This window comes from Rhipicephalus sanguineus, chromosome 1 (genome assembly GCF_013339695.2).
Source record: "Rhipicephalus sanguineus isolate Rsan-2018 chromosome 1, BIME_Rsan_1.4, whole genome shotgun sequence".
Lineage (NCBI taxonomy): Eukaryota > Metazoa > Arthropoda > Arachnida > Ixodida > Ixodidae > Rhipicephalus > Rhipicephalus sanguineus.
In genome coordinates, this window is record NC_051176.1 from 282,390,093 (window position 1) to 282,403,849 (window position 13,757).

The 13,757-nt window shown below is 43.4% G+C and overlaps 1 long non-coding RNA gene across 10 annotated transcripts in view; it reads right to left on the reverse strand.

Moving 5' to 3' along the window:
• Nucleotides 1-13,757, reverse strand: part of LOC125756879 (uncharacterized) — a 131,235-nt gene that overhangs the window by 80,247 nt on the left and 37,231 nt on the right. The window lies entirely within an intron of this gene.

Genomic DNA, 13,757 nt, shown 5'->3' on the forward strand with positions numbered 1-13,757 from the left:
TACTCGACTCGCGACTGCTGCTCTAGAATTGTAGTTTAAAGCTGTGGACACGCGGTACGCCACACGTCCGATGGGACGTGCGGCGCCACATGATCCGGGCTGCGGCATGCGACAATTGAAGACACATGGGACGAACGAGCGAGCAGCGCGATCAAAATTTGTACTCTTACGACGTAAACATACAAAAATTAGCTTTATCTGCGCCCTCGATGTGAAGAGCAAAGGTGGCTGGGTGAGACGGCCAGTGGCGCTGTTTACCTGCGAAATGCCATCGCCTCGCGGCTCCGGATCTCGCGAGATGCTTGGAAGTGGGCGCTGCTTTGAAGTAAAACTTTTTTATATTATTGCCATGGCGCTGGAGCTAAAAGCGAAGAAACAAGCCTGACTAGGATCCTATAGCTCCATTGTTGGACTTGAAATACTACGAGAAGTAAGGTAGTCATAACAACATTGGAATACAGGCTGAACGGCATACGTCACCTTGCATACAAGAGCACGTCAAACAGAATAATTTTATAAACACAGATAACGAAATGGATCTTTGCACAGCGTGTGAAACTAAGAAGCGAATATTCAGTCAAGAACGTTGCACATACAAGAAACAAACAGAAAATAATACAAGTAATAATTATATGGCACTATACGCAAAATAAAGTCAAGAATGCAACATAGATTATAACAAAGAGTAAACAGCGACGAAAGCTACAAACAATCTGGGAAGTACATTTTTGATCGCCTTCTGAATGCAAGAAGAGATGTAGTTTGTTCAGTGACGTCAGTCAATGATGAATGATTAGTTAGTAAATGGGGGACCTGCCATTTTATTAACCGAGTGCCGTAATTTGTTCCTGTTCGTATATTAAAGAAAGCTCTGGTTCTAAACAAATATGTAATTATGCCAGTGTATGTAGAAAAGAAGTCATCACAATCCACTTTGTACTGTACAGGAAGGCCTTTCAGAGACTTTGGTAATATAGACTATTAACGTTTAATATACAATCTTGTTTAAAATACGAAAGTGTGTGGGCACATAACGACAGATTATGCGTGAAACGAATACCTTTTTCTGCATAATATGCAAGCTTTTTAAGGTCGTTTTGGATGCTACTCCCCATACAAGCCAACAGTAATGTAACGGAGAGTGAAATACAATTGACGTTTTAGTTTTATCGGCAATAATTCACGATAGATATTCAGCACACAAAGTGAGTGTGCTATATTACGTTTGATAGAGTTAACATGCGAAGTCCAACACAGGTTTTCATTAAAAAAAATATATACACCGAGAAACTTATGCTCACTAACGCTTTCTAGCGGTTGAGGTTGTAATGTAATTACATTCTTCCTCCTTCTCTTCACTACATTCACAATAACTGGCTCATTATTTGGAGAAATCGCGCAGTTTAAGCACCAAATTATTGAATTAGGAACTATTCTGCATCATAAAGTAGTAGCCAATCTTTTCCACGCCGCCGTGAGTGGCGACACCGGTATATGCTTTTGGCAGCCTCGGTGATCGGAGAGCCACTGCGAGGAAACAACCGGCGGCGCGACGTCGCCAGTCTGCCGTGCTGCCATTGGCTACGGCCATACGACGGTCTTGAATGACGGCCATACGACGGTCTTGAATACGGTCATATGAAGGCTTCACAGTGACGTGAGAGAGCATGCTGAGCTGCACCCGCACCATGACTTTCAGTTCTTTTGCACCTCTGTCACCATAAATATTCTTCGCTTTTCAAGTTCTCAATCTGACTCGTTGTAGGTTGTGTTTAGAAACTACCGAGCAAGTGAGGAAGAGGGAGAGATAAAAATAGATTCACTGGTGAACTTCCACGCAGCTGCTTCATAGATGAAAGATCGCGTAACTCGAATGAACTTCACTGCTTTGCATAGACGACGGGGCGAACATTCGATCTTCCAACTCATTTATAGACTGGTTTATTCGCATAAGAGTATATCATTGAAACAATACCATTTCGTTGACAGCTGTAATAAAGAAAATCTGGGTAAATAGTTAAAAACCTTACGCATGAAAATGAAAGCTTAGTAGCGTTTGTTGCTGTCGGGCTAGTTGGTACATGGGTGGAGTTGAATTCAACTTCAAAATCAAACAAAGCTATCAGGAGTGAGGCTGAACCTTTTGCCGAATAAAGTGAACTGTCCTACGGACGTACTATATATATATATATATATATATATATATATATATATATATATATATATATATATATATATATATATATATATATATATATATATATATATATAATTCAAAATAAAGTTCTGAAGGTCCGGTTCGTAAGTGTGCGCCTTCATTTCTTCGACCATATATATATATATATATATATATATATATATATATATATATATATATATATATATATATATATATATATATATATATATATATATCGAGTGCTGCACAATTGATATGCGAGCAATTATACACGTAATTAGTAATCTGAGTAATTAGTCTTCATATGATATTCGCATCTACCTGGCCCTGTTTCTTTAATTAGCTTGACCCGAGGTGGCTGGGACACACTGTATATTACAAGTCTCGCAATTCTTGAATCTCCTGAAACATAGCTTGATATATTGAGCAAAAGAGAGAAGATTGAAAACAGATCAGAATTTTTATTTTAGCCCTTTTCGTTCAAGTTGAAGGTTGGGCGATGCTTTCAATAGCTTTATCAATTTCTTTTCTCGTCTATCGCAAGATCTCTTGCCTTATGTTTTGGTTGGACTTGCACAAAGTGCACCTTTGTGTGGGGTGCGATCGGATTCTCGAAGTGAGCAGAACACATGCGCACAAATCCAGTTTGCGAGTAAGAGAACCTTCATTTTAGCACCGGCTTTGAAAGGAATCATATATGTTTCGTTCATTCACTTATTCCTCAACATCTTTTTTGCTATTCAGGCAAATCGCCTAAAACCTGGCTTTTCTTTCAGCTTGCCGTTCCAGAAATAAGACCCCTCAGAGAATAGGCTTGCAGAATATAAACCGACGTGCGGAGATCCGACCGGGACCGCTTTGGTAGCAATATTCTACGCGGAAGTTGATTTCGCATTCTTTTATTTCGCGTCGGAGTGGGGACAAAGTTCTTCTCATTTAGCAGTCGCTGGCTTTGTGCAAGTGTGGGAGATCTGTACCAAACGAAAGCTTTTGCATGGCCCGAAAAGATGTTTGGGGCAGCTTAACTATTGTGCACGACATTCTGACTGGCAGACGGAATCCTTCTCTGAAACTTCATTCGAACTACAGGTAAAACTTCATATACTTCATTCCCTCTGAATAATCCTGTACGTCTCCTATGAACGTTTTTTCTTCTTTGTCAGCACCACACAAACTGTCGAAATGCGAGTGTCACCCCCTAACATAGGGAAGTCGGGAAAGGTCGCACAGACCTGGAAAAAGCATGCTCGCATGCATATTTCGTAAAAAACTGCTTTACAGCCACCTCGTGCAGAAGGAAGAACATTTTTTAGTCCCTAACCGGAAGGCTTGCAGCAGTAAACTTTGCCTTCATTTATTTTCCTGAAGCTCCGATTGCAGATCCGAAGCGGCAGTAATGTGTGCAACCCCCGCTCCCGCGTTGATTATCTCGCAGCTTCGAACCAGCGCTGTCGTGCGCCGATCAATTGACGTCGAAAGCGGATCTCAAAGTCAACTCCGCCGCAAAGCAAAAATGATATGCGTTGAAGCATTTCAAAAACTACTAGGGACCGCTGTCACGGGTCATAGCGTGTCTGCAAAAGACGCGTTTTTTTTTTCTTCTCTTTTTCGTGCACGATTGAGGTATCCTCCGAGAAGCGAAGCCAGACCACCGATTGAGAAGGCGATGCAAAACGGTGCGCCTTCAGTCTTGAAGCAAAGCTCAAGAAGCGTCCAAGTGTGTGTGTGTGTGCGTGCGTGTGTGTGTGTGTGTGTGTGTGTGTGTGTGTGTGTGTGTGTGTGTGTGTGTGTGTGTGTGTGTGTGTGTGTGTGTGTGTGTGTGTGTGTGTGTGTGTTAATCTTGGATGTGATGTACACGTAACGCACTCATTTGCATCGTGCGATGGGCTGCGGGTCTCAGCGTGCGAGCATTTCTCGGGACAAAAACAAACATATCATTGTGGGAACGCCTTCCGAGGGTCAAGGTTTCGCGAGAAACAGGCGATAACACTTCGCAACTATCACCGCCTAATCAAAAATGGACGGATCCCAGAGGCAGTGCGATACCACTTCTGGCGTAGAAAGCTTCGTGGGGAGGGGGGTGAGAGAGGGCTGAAACGAAAAAGATGGCTTTCGGCTTCGGCTCGTCTTAAGCCAGGGGTCTCAAACTCACCTCAGTTAGCGGGAAGCAGTCTCGAAATAACTGTACTGGCAAGTCTCATATGTTGGTCATTTTGAAGGTGATTCGACGTCAGGATTCGAGAAACATATCCGTACTGATCCCCAGAATGACTGCAATATGGACATCGATTCTGAAATATAGAGCTTTTGTTCCAGTGTGGTTTTATCTCCCATATTTCAACACACTGTGCATCAGCCCATTTTCTATTTGCAGCGATAAACTTGTGCGGTGAAGGAAAATGTGTCACCATGTTATGCCAATGCTTGTTCACAAATTCACAAAAAAAATTCGTAAGAAAATCACCCTTTTAAAACCATTTTCCCCAATAGTCAATGCCGCTATCTTTTATGACCACTGTTCGCTAAATTTCTTAAGGCAACGCTATAGTGTTCAACTACGGCCTAAACGGACAAAAGATCGTTAAATTTTACAATCTTCACCGATAACTTCACCGCTAGTTATCGGGATTGTGCGTAAAAAATAGGTAAATCAAATTTTAGCAGACAGTACGTATTGCCAGCATATCCATAACGTCTTTATTGGCTTTTAACAAACAATTTTTGTGTATTCAATATGTTTTTGTAAATAGCACCCAGAAAACGCTCCTATATTGCCATTACGACGAGAAGATCACATAAACCAAATGTGAAGAAATACTGTTCTATTTATGTTATAGGGATAATATCATGTCTGCTATTGTTTAATAATGCATATGTTGGGGCAGTGGACAGGGTGCATATCGGGCGATTTTTTATTCTCAGTCGTAGTATGTCACCGATTACAAAAATTACATAAGCTAAATGTGAAAAAGTGCTCTTCTAATTATGTTATGGTGATAATACCATGTCTGCCACTTCTTTAATTAGTGCGTATGTTGTGGTAGTGATGAACAGAGTCAATTTTTTTCTCCATCGCAGTATGTCACCGATTAGAATAATACAAAGTACCAAAAATACAAAGAAAAATACAAGTCGTAGTATGTCACAGATTATGAAAAGTCAACGTGCCGCGAAGTACTGAATTCCTTTTATCGATGAATAACCGGCTGGGATAGTTGGTGTGCAGTGAATACAAGACCAAATGAAAGGTAGCGTCCTTTTTTCTTTTCCTTTTTTTTTTACAGCACAGCTCCTATGGTCGAGGTTTGCCGTGTGTCGTAGACAGAAAATAATCATCACGATGAACCGGCACGTGCTCTCTTCGTCCTCTTCTTCCTCTTCTGCTTCGCTCCCAGAACACGAGCGCCGATTTTGCCGGCGTGGGATGCAATAACTGCGATGGGGGAGAGAACGAGTACAGAGAGAGAGAGAGAAAGAAGGAGATAGAAATAAAGAGAAAGAGATACGTTCCTTGGAGAAAAAAAATTCCATGGTCAGACGAGATTCGAACCCTCGTCCCCACGATCCGAAGGCTGAGCGCCCTAACGACTCAGCTATCCACGCGCGCTAGCAGAGCATAGCTTTAAAAGGACTGAGTGTTGGGCGAGTTGGTACTCCATTACTACGAAAAACTGCGCAAAATAAACAATAATCTTTCACTGTATAAGTGAGAGATTATTGAATAAATTCAAACAGGAAGGAAAGGGCGGTGGCGACAGGGTGGCCACTGATAAAGATATGCCCATCGCCTGCATCCCGTATCTTCATGCTTTCTCCCACCGTATGAAAAAGGTGGAGAAACCGGTATGGTGTTAAGGTGGTTTTTTCTTCTAGGAACAAGTTGGGCCGAGTCTGCGCAGCAGTGGATAGGAAAGTCGAAGGTAAAGGAAAGAAGTGGAATGAATGTGAAGTTAATCATCGGGAGGCGTTAGTTGCACGCGGCAAGGGTGTTGTCCCCTTGTCTTGCGAAAAATGCTATATCGGGCAAACCGGGAGGTGTGTGAACAATCGTCTAATGGATCACAGGGCTTCGCTGAAAGCTCAGCCTTCATCAAATTTGTGCTTGCATTGCAAAGTTTGCAAATGTCACCCGTAGTTGCAGGAAACAAAGGTGTTGTCAAGGCATAAAGATAGGACAGCGCGAGAAGTGGCCGAGGCATTCTACATCCACAACTATGGCAGCATGTGCGTTGCAAGGCCTTCGCTTACGTTACACAAACAAGAGATAGACTATCTAACCGCCAACCTCTAATCGTTCACGTGGTTTTTCTTGTTACTTATATTTTTGTGCTTCCTTCAATAAACTTCCAGTTGCTAGTCTGCGCTTGTGCGTGTCTCACTCGTCCCTGTTTATTTTGCGCAGTTTTTCGTAGTAACAGAGCATAGCGTAGCCATATAGCCATATAGTATAGTACAGCAAGGTGGCGGCAAAGGGAAGTGAGGGTGAGAGGGAGAGATGTGAGGGTGAGGAGGAGGGGAGAACAAGTAGAGAGAGAAATAGAGAGAAAGGGAAAGAGATAGACACAGACACAACAATGCCCCTACAGGGCGTTGTAGGTATACGTACAAATAGATAAATGAATAAATAACACAGTCAACAAACAAAAAAAGATAGAAAATAGGGACGGCAAGCATAGCCACGTAGAGTATGGTACAGCAAAGGGTGGGACAGAGAGAGGTGAGAGGGTAAAAGCCACGCCAAGCCAGGACCAGCTAGGTCCCACCAGTTCTGCTGTGATCCATCCTTGGGCGACTTAGTGCAAGCTGCGCTAATTTTTTTTCTCTTTTCCTTTTTTTAATCGAGCATGCGTCGTAGCATCGTGAGCGCGTGTGGCGACCACGTGCATCCCCTCGACGATCGGTGGCCGCGAGCGCGCGCGAGCGAAGTCCGCTTTGTCGTAACGTCTTCTTCTTCACTGGGTTGCACACACCATCGAACAAGGTGTCTGTACGTCTCCATAAAGGCCAACATAGTGCCTGTACTTGCTCTGCTCCATTCAATTGCGTTTGCTCAGCGGCAATAACTGCCGCTTTGGGAGCGAGTTCCCGTCGTGTCCACGACACGACGGGAACGCGCATTAACAATCGAAAAGTAGACTAGACGTCACGAGTCAGGGACCAACCAACCAGCCCAAGCAGGCTTGTAAGTGGCGTTCCAGCGTTGGGCCGGAAAGCGTGATAGCGCTTTCCAGGCCAACACTGCTTTCATACGTCCTACTCTGCGTAGGGCCCCATCTTCTATGACATCTTTCTCTGTTTCGAATACTCAAACGACGTATGCTTTGAGCAGAACCTTACACTGTTTTCCTTTCAGTCAACGCTATCTTCTTGAGAATGAGCACTAAAAATAAAATGGTAATGAGTCGGAGAAAGTTAAGGTGGTAGTCTACGCAGCACAATGACAACGCTCCGTTTATATGGACGAAACAAAGAGCCACATAAAAAAAAAAACGTTTATAAAACAACGAAAGAGTGAACCAAAAATCGGCGTCATCAAAATCGCTATTTTTCTGACTTCTTGGAACCGCATGCCCAGCTCATCGGAGGAACTTTATAAAGAGGTTGACCTTTCGTATATTCGCTTATGCGATGCACTGCTATACGAGCCACAATTATTTCAATTAAATACTGATGTTATTCAGCAACCGCCACGATGGCATATCGGTTATGGTGCTCGACTGCTGACCCGAAGGTCGCGGGATCGAATCCCAGCTGCGGCGGCCGTATTTTCGATGGAGACGAAAACGCTTGAGGCTAATTTTTTAAGGGAGCGCTATAGTGTTCAACTACAACTTCACCGCTAGTTATCGGGATTTTGCGTAAAAAATAGGTAAATCAAATTTAAGCAGCGAGTAAGTATTGCCAGCATATCCATAACGTCTTTACTGGCTTTCAACAAACAATTTTTGTATATTTAATAAGTTTTTTTTTTGTAAATAGCACCCAGAAAACGCTCCCAATTTGCCATTTCGACGAGAAAATCACATAAACCAAATGTGACGAAGAACTGTTCTAATTATGTTATAGGGATAATACCACGTCTGCACCATGTCTGCCATTTTTCAATAATGCACATGTTGGGGCAGAGAAGGACAGAGTGTATATCAGGCGGTTTTTTTTCTAAGTCCTAGTATGTGGCCGATTAGAAAAATCACATAAGCTAAATGTGCAAAAGTACTCTTCTAGTTATGTTATGATGATAATACTATGTCTGCCACTTTTTTATTAATGCGTATCTTGTGGTAGTGAAGAACAGTCATTTTTTTCTCCATCGTAGTATGTCACCGATTAGAAAAATACAAAGTACCCTCAAACACTCAATTACTTTTCTCGACAAAAAAATAAAACGTTCCCTTATGCATTCGCCTAAAACAGGGGTCACAAAAACAAGACCTTTCGCGAAAGGTCAGCGGTTCGCTTCTCAGTCAGTGCATTGACCCTGCCCCTCCGAAAGCTATCTGCACCTAACGGAGTTTTGCGATGCGTCCAGGATCAGAGGCAGTGCAAGCTTACTGCACTCACCTGGCTTTGCCCTGCCTCCGAGATCGGCTCACCATTCACCAAGCGACGGTGTCATGTGATGACGTCATCATGTTACTCACGTTATGCGACGTCATCGCGTGACGATTTTTTGCATCACTCATGTTAACGGCGCCGACGCCGATGGTGAAGTCTCACGTTTGATGGGGCATCTAAGGCTTTCGCCTTAATAACCTGTTGAGATAGTTGGGCTGGAACGAATGCAAAACCAAAAGAGACGTAACGCATTCTCTTTTTAGCGCCGTAAGCGCGTGTGGTGAGCACGTGCGTCGCCCGATCGTCTGCGGCAGCGCGTGCGCGCGAGAAAGGTCCCCTTCGTCGCAACGTCTTCTTCTTCACTGGGTTGTACACACCGTCGAACAATGTGTCTGTACTGTACATCTCCATAAAGGCCAGCACGCCGTGCATGCCTGCACTGCTCCATTCAATTGCGTTTGCTCTGGCGCTCTGGGGCCCGTTTTGCGCAGTCGAGGCTGAGCGCGCAAGAAGAATCCAAAAGCAGACCCATCCACATTAGGATCCTACCAACGTGGTCATAAATGTTGTTTTTGTTGTTGTTCCTCAGACATTTGGCGCAACCCACCTCGGGGAATAGGCCATGAATCGGACGGTGCCTTTCTTAAAGAACCGAAAAAGATGGCTTTCAGCTTCGGCTCGTCTTAAGCAGGGGTCTCAAACTCACCTCAGTTAGCGGGACGCAGTCGCGAAATAACCGTACTGGCATGTCTCATATGTTGGTTGACGTCGGGATTCGATAAACATATCCGTACTGATCCCCAGAATGACTGCAATCTGGACACCGATTCTGAAATATAGAGCTTTTGTTGCAGTGTGATTTTATCTCCCATATATCAACGCACTGTGCATCAGCCCAGTTTGTACTTGCAGCGATAAACTTGTGCGGCGAAGAAAAATTCGTCACCATGTTATGCCAATGCTTGTTCACAAATTCACAAAAAAAAATTCGTAAGAAAATCACCTTTTCAAAACCATTTTCCCCAATAGTCAAGGCCGCTATCTTTTATGACCACCGTTCGCTAAATTTTTTAAGGCAACGCTATAGTGTTCTACTACGGCCTAAACATACAAAAGATTGTTAAATTTTACAACTTCATCGCTAGTTATCGGGATTGTGCGCAAAAAATAGGTAAATCAAATTTTAGCAGACAGTAAGTATTGCCAGCATATCCATAACGTCTTTATTATAAGCTTTTAACAAACAATTTTTGTATATTCAATATGTTTTTGTAAATAGCACCCAGAAAACGCTCCCTATATGCCATTTCGACGAGAAGATCACACTAAACCAAATGTGAAGAAATACTGTTCTATTTATGTTATAGGAATAATACCATGTCTGCTATTGTTTAATAATGCATATGTTGGGGCAGTGAAGGACAGGGTGCATATCAGGAGATTTTTGAACACGCAAGTGTTTTATGCCGGGGTCCACCACGGCTCCACTGACGCATTTCCGTCACGGATATGACGTTGTAAAATATAAAGACTAACATATGGCAAAGAAAAAAACTACAAGAAAAGTTCCGCCACCGGAAGTCAAACTCACGACCTCTCGATCGCCAGCGCGAAGCGACTCCGCCACAGACGGCATGTTATCTGCTATGCTAACGGCGAGCTATTTATGTACACCATTTGCCGGTGGCGGTACTCAGAGATCGGCGGTACAGCGTGTTTTCGTTATCACTAGCGAGATGGCGCGAAGGCCTCGAAGAGCGCGCTTTAAAAGTCGTCCCACACACGGATTAGCGCGCGCCTCGACAGGGCGTGGTCGCTCGTGCGGGCGCTTATCTCGTGATCTCGGTGGTTTGTACACCTTGCGCTCTGCCTGCAAGTTTCCGTTGAGAGCACGAAGGTCATCTCGCTCACTGTAGCGGCCGCTTTTGCGAAAGGAGAACGCTGCTCACACAGAAATAATTTACAACTGTGACAGTTCCCGCTCATCCTGTGTATGTTCGTTCCGCGCGTCCTTTCTGCTTGAGCAGCGCATTGCAAGTTTCGAGCGGCTTGCCGTTCTTCGCGTAACATTACAATTTGATGTTGTAGCATTCATTCCTTTGCGGTTGGGGCGAAAGAATGCACAACAAACGCTCAACTACGTCTGTGAAGACCAGGGGCGTAGCCAGAAATTTGTTTTTCGGGGGGGGGGGGGGGGGTTCAACCATACTTTATGTATGTTCGTGCGTGCGTTTGTATGTGTGCGGGCCTATATATGCAAGCAAAACTGAAAAATTTCGGGGGGGGGGTGTTTGAACCCCCCCAACCCCCTCCCCCCCCCCCCGCTTGGCTACGCCCCTGGTGAAGACACGTTTCACTTTCGCGTTATACCGATTCCTATGACAGAGGGATCAGCCATGTTTTTTTTTTCTAAGTCGTAGTATGTCGCCGAATAGAAAAATCGCATAAGCTAAATGTGAAAAAGTGCTCTTCTAATTATGTTATGGGGATAATACCATGTCTGGCACTTTTTTATTAATGCATATGTTGTGGTAGTGAAGAACAGAGTCAATTTTTTCTCCATCGCAGTATGTCGACCGATTACAATAATACAAAGTAGCAAAAATACAAAGAAAAATACAAGTCGTAGTATGTCACAGATTATGAAAAGTCAACGTGCCCTCGAGTACTGAATTCCTTTTATCGATGAATAACCGGCTGGGATAGTTGGTGTGCAGTGAATACAAGACCAAAGGAAAGGTAGCGTCCTTTTAACCCTTTCGGCCCTGGCGGTGTCAATTGACACCATCACACAAAACTTGTCCTAGCACCTTGCAAATGAAACCAAAACTGCCGATTCTTGGGGGAATACTTCTTCAATCATCCCCACTGCGATTGACACCAAAATGGTGGCATGCTTGCGGAGTTGGCAGCCGCAAAGAAGAAGAAGCTTGACCGAAGTCATGGGTGACGCCGAGGCGGGTCAGCTGAGGCGGGTAAGCGCTATTTTCGGATCGATGTACCGAAGCTGTTTCAATGAGTATCAGGCTGAAAAATGAGACGTGGTTCACATTTTGTGAACTCTAGTGAAGAGCAGGAAAAAAAGATGCCATTTTTCTCATTTCGCAACCGCTGAGCCCTGATGATCTAATTTGACGTCACGTCTGTAAATCCATTAATACTTGCACCACTGGCTCAATTTTTCGTTTTTGGTCTTCTGAGGTCATAACTATTAGGAAAACACGCACAAAATGATTCCCCGACCAAATAAAAAATCCAGGGCTGAAATGGTTAAATGCGAAGAATTTCTTAGCGAACTTCTGCGACTTTGAGCGTATCTATCTATCTATCTATCTATCTATCTATCTATCTATCTATCTATCTATCTATCTATCTATCTATCTATCTATCTATCTATCTATCTATCTATCTATCTATCTATCTATCTATCTATCTATCTATCTATCTATCTATCTATCTATCTATCTATCTATCTATCTATCTATCTATCTATCTATCTATCTATCTATCTATCTAGCCGCCTACGACTTTGTGCTCTCCTGGCCGTTTCGTTAAGAGGATGTATACCAAAATTGGTGTGTCATAACATGGCCTTATTACGAACATAAATGACAGGTCATATCATGAAAATCATGACACGCATGTCATGAACAACATGATTTACATTCCACGACCTTAGGCTCTTGCGGCCGTTCCGTTAATTTCATATACACCAAAATTGGTACGGCGTGACAAGAATTCATGACGAACGCAATGACTGGTCCTAACATGCAAATCATGACGCGCATGTCATGTGCAGCATGATTTACATGACATGGTCTCTGGGCGCTCGCGGCCGTTTAAATGAAGGAATATATACGAAAACTGGTATGACGAGACATTTCTGCATGACGAACATAACTGCCACGTGGTAACATGAAAATCATGACATGCATGTCATGTATGACATGATTTACATGCCACGCTCATTTCGCACTCGCGGTCGTTTCGCTAGATTGATATGCACCAAAATTGGTATTGTGCTATGTGACTGTATGAAGAACATGAATAACAGGTCGTAGCATGAAAACCATCACATCCATGACATGTATGTCATGATTTAAATGCCACGCTCATGGTGCATTTGCGGCCGCTTCGCTAGCTTGATGCACACCAAAATTGGTATTGCGCGCAGCGACTGTATGACGAACGTAAATGAGACGTGGTAACATGAAAATCGTGACATGCATGACATGTACGTCATGATTTACATGTCATGCTCATGGCGCACTCGTGGCCGTTTCGCTTGCTTGATATCCACCAAAATTGGTATTGTGCTATGTGACTGTATGAAGAACATGAATAACAGGTGCTGGCATGAAAACCACGACATCTATGACATGTATGTCATGATTTACATGCCTCACTCATGGTGCATTCGCGGCCGTTTCGCTAGCTTGATATACACCAATATTGGTATTGCGCGAAGCGACTGTATGACGAACGTAAATTAAAAGTGTTACCATGAAAATCATGACATGCATGTCATGTATGGCATGATTTACATGCTATACTCTGGTGCACTCGCGGCCATTTCGCTCGTTTGATATACACCAAAATTGATATAGCGCGATGTGACTGTATTACGAACATAAATGAGAGGCCTTAACATGCGAATCATGTTATGCATGTCATGTACGGTATGATTTACATGCCACTGTCATGGTGTGCTTCCGGCCGTTTTGTTAACTGGATATATACCAAAATTGGTATGGCACGACACGAGTGCGTGATGAACATAAGCGACAGGTCATGCATTTATATACCAGAATATGCGTTTCATTGGCATGGTGTACACTAGATTGTGCATGCATGCGTGCATGGCAAACATGCGATATATGGTGGACTAGATGCCATGGCATGAATGAGTTCATTTGGCTCAAAGACAAACAAGGCGATGTATGCAGCTCTTTGCTGGCTGCTTCGCATTACATCGATTCCCACAGTGCGTGGGATCTGCCGAATTTTTTTCTTTTCCTTTTTT